Raw genomic sequence first — 3,233 nt, forward strand, 5'->3', positions numbered from 1 at the left:
GATGATCGGATTAGTTGTTAAAATAACAAAAAATAATAACAAAGATTTGTTTGAAAAATAACTAAAAATGTGATTAGTCTGTTATTACAATAACAATCCAATAACAAAAAAAAAACATAACGACGAATAACAAATCTTGTTATAAATAACATAAAATGTTATTGGCCTAGTATTTTCAAATATCAGAAAATGTTATTCCCAAGTTATTAACGGCTGCTCGGGTTGGACTCACAATCCAAAGGTCGTCAGTTCAAACACTGGGGTGGAAGGTTCCTTGGAGTAAAAGAGGTTTGGGTGCTCTCCCCATTCAAGCCTTCGGACTCCTAGGTTCGAGCAGAAACTTGCAATAGAGACCACAAAAGACCCGGGGGTCGTTAATGTGGATGGTTTGATTTTTTTTGGTTTGAATGATGCTGGATAATCTGGAGTGTTCCTTGAAATTTACTAAAACCAAGTAACGAGTAGAGCAACTTTTTGTGAACATTTCTCTTTATTTTCACTTTTTCTAAAAGTTATTCTATTCCTTTTACAAGCATTTGAAAAAAATATTTCCAAAATGTATTCTAATCAAAGGAGAATGCATTGGGCAACGCCCATTTTTCTATTTTCAGCTTAGTTTTTTTTACTTCCAGCGCTCTTTGGGGTCTGCTTAGTGCTGCCAAAATTGATGAAATTTTAAGCGGACACTCACGAAAAGTAGCATTTAAAGAGAAAATTTCCTGGCATCACTGGCTCACTCCAACAGGCGCGCTGGTGGTGTTGGTGGCCACCCTTTGTTCTTTATTTGCCTTCGCTTCTCGCTCGGTTTTCTTCAGCCTTCGATTATAATGGGTAGTCAAAAGTCAAACGTCAAAAGACTTTGCGCGTTTGTTTTTTTGATGGCACTTGCTAATAATTTTCATGTTCCGGGATTATTTTTCGAGTGAGTGACTAACTAATGTGCAAAAGAACATGTTGCCGAAAGTTGGGGACAGTTTTGTATCAAAAGCGCCGTGAAAAAGTAAGCGAAAGTGAAAAGTTGATTTTGGCGATAAATATTAAGCGTTTGAGGGTTTCTCGCGCGTGTCACTGTGTGTGCCAACAAAATGATGAGAAATGGTCTCGCGAAATAAATATTATATTATATAATCGAGCATCAAACTCTCCATATGACGAAGATAGGTGCTTGATTGGAAATGGTATGTTTCCCCTACCCTGAAAATAACTGTAAGTGCGACATCTGGTCATAGGGAATATAGTGTTTGTTTTAGTTTACATTTCGTGCTCTAATTTTTTTTTTTTTTCAAGGGAAACATTGAAACGCGTTTTTCTCGGAACGTCAAATAGCGACGTGCGACAAGATAGCACGATCACGTCGATTTATAGGTGTAAATTCAATTCAGAGTGACGTTCACTAAAAAAAATGACAACCCAAAAATTAAAAAAATATATATGATTTAACGTAAGAACTAAATTTACTACAAATTATAATTAAATTCAAAAAAAAACATTTCAGCTACCGTCAGTGGGGGTGACATTGGGTCTGGGGGGTGAGATTGGGTCAAAGTGATTTTTTACGGATTTTACCATTTCTCAGGCTCTTCTCAATGAAAATGAATTCGGTTGAAAGGGTTGTGTAGGGGACATCTTAAGATGACTTCGCTGAAAAAATCTCGTTCCTAGAACAAATCCTGTTAGTTTGGCAGCTGTCTCAAGTTGGGGTACGTTTTTGGCCAAAAATAACCTCTCGAAAAATCATTTTTCTTATATTTTTGTTAGAATTGCTCGAAAACTACCCAAATGTTTGAAAATCTCCACTTCGAACATTGTAGCGTGTCAATACGATTCCCGCGAACAAGAAACACTGTTGGATGACTTGTTTTTACCATATCGTTGTATTTGAGCATCATTTTAGTTTCATTTGACCCAATGTCACCCCCTCTAAGGGGTGAGATTGGGTCAATTTTCAAACAATTGGCATTTAAGGTAGTGTTCATCAAAATCCACCATATTTTGGGAAAATGTTAGTAAACTATCCTAGAACAAATCTACGTTGAAAGATTTTCGATACTTTGTGTACCCTTGCTGCTTGGTGGTGTCATAAATTACAGGACGTTTTTTTTGTTTCGTTCCTCGTCGTAAAGTGCGACGAGAGTTTCCGTCGCGTTGATGAAAAGATTTTCAAACGTGCGCGCGCGGTGCGAAAACTCACACATACACCGCTGACCGCAGCTATAAAAACGGAACAGGCAACAAAGTTGGGTGGATGGAAACAGAGACAAAATGTGGAAAATTTGGGAGAGAGAAAAAAAATGTTGCGACGCTAGAAAATGGTCAAGGAAAACTCACAACAACAGAAGGTTCGATGTCTTCCAAGATCAGTCGCAGAGACGATAGCCAAGTGACTTTGAGGAAATTTTGGTAAGGGGCGCTTCATACATCACGTAGACACTTTTTGCAGGGCGAAGGAGGCTGGCGATTGTCCACGCTCCATAAAAAATACATGTATTTTGGTTGAACAATTTTGCATACAAGAAATGAGTCTGAATATGTCAATATAGTGTCCACGTGGTTTGTGGATGGCCCCTTTACACGGTGAAGCTAAAAAACAACAAAACAGTTGAGTTGAACTTTTATGTTAAAAAAAGAATCTACCCGAGCAGACGGAAATAACTTGGGAGTAACATTTTTTGATATTCGAAAATACTAGGCCAATAACATTTTATGTTATTTTTAACAAGATTTGTTATTCGTCGTTATGCTTTTTTTTGTTATTGGATTGGTCTATTATCATTTTCAGTTATTCTTCGAACAAATCTTTGTTATTATTTTTTGTTATTTTAACAACTAATCCGATCATCCCAAAAACAACTGGCGGTATTCTTCCATAACAAAAAAAATTATTCCAAAGTTGTTTTGGCTTTCAACCAATATCGGACCAATAACAAATTTTGTTAATGTATTAAATGGATTTTTCAAGAAGAATCCATAACACATTTTGTTATTTTAACAGTATGAATTTTGATATTACCGTCTTCCCGGGTTTATATGTAATTCCGCTTCACTCAAACAACAACTGAGAGTTTGGTGTGTGTACATCACACAAAAAGGGGTTTTTCACTCCGTCCGCTCCTCTAGAGCACACCAGTGGGTGACAAAAACAAAACATTAAAAATAGGTACTTATAAATTATACCCTCTCTTCACTGGTTGTTGTATATTGCCGTGAAAGACAACACCACCACCTCCGAGTGG

This window comes from Culex quinquefasciatus, chromosome 2, assembly GCF_015732765.1.
Source record: "Culex quinquefasciatus strain JHB chromosome 2, VPISU_Cqui_1.0_pri_paternal, whole genome shotgun sequence".
In the NCBI taxonomy this organism is placed as follows: Eukaryota; Metazoa; Arthropoda; class Insecta; order Diptera; family Culicidae; genus Culex; species Culex quinquefasciatus.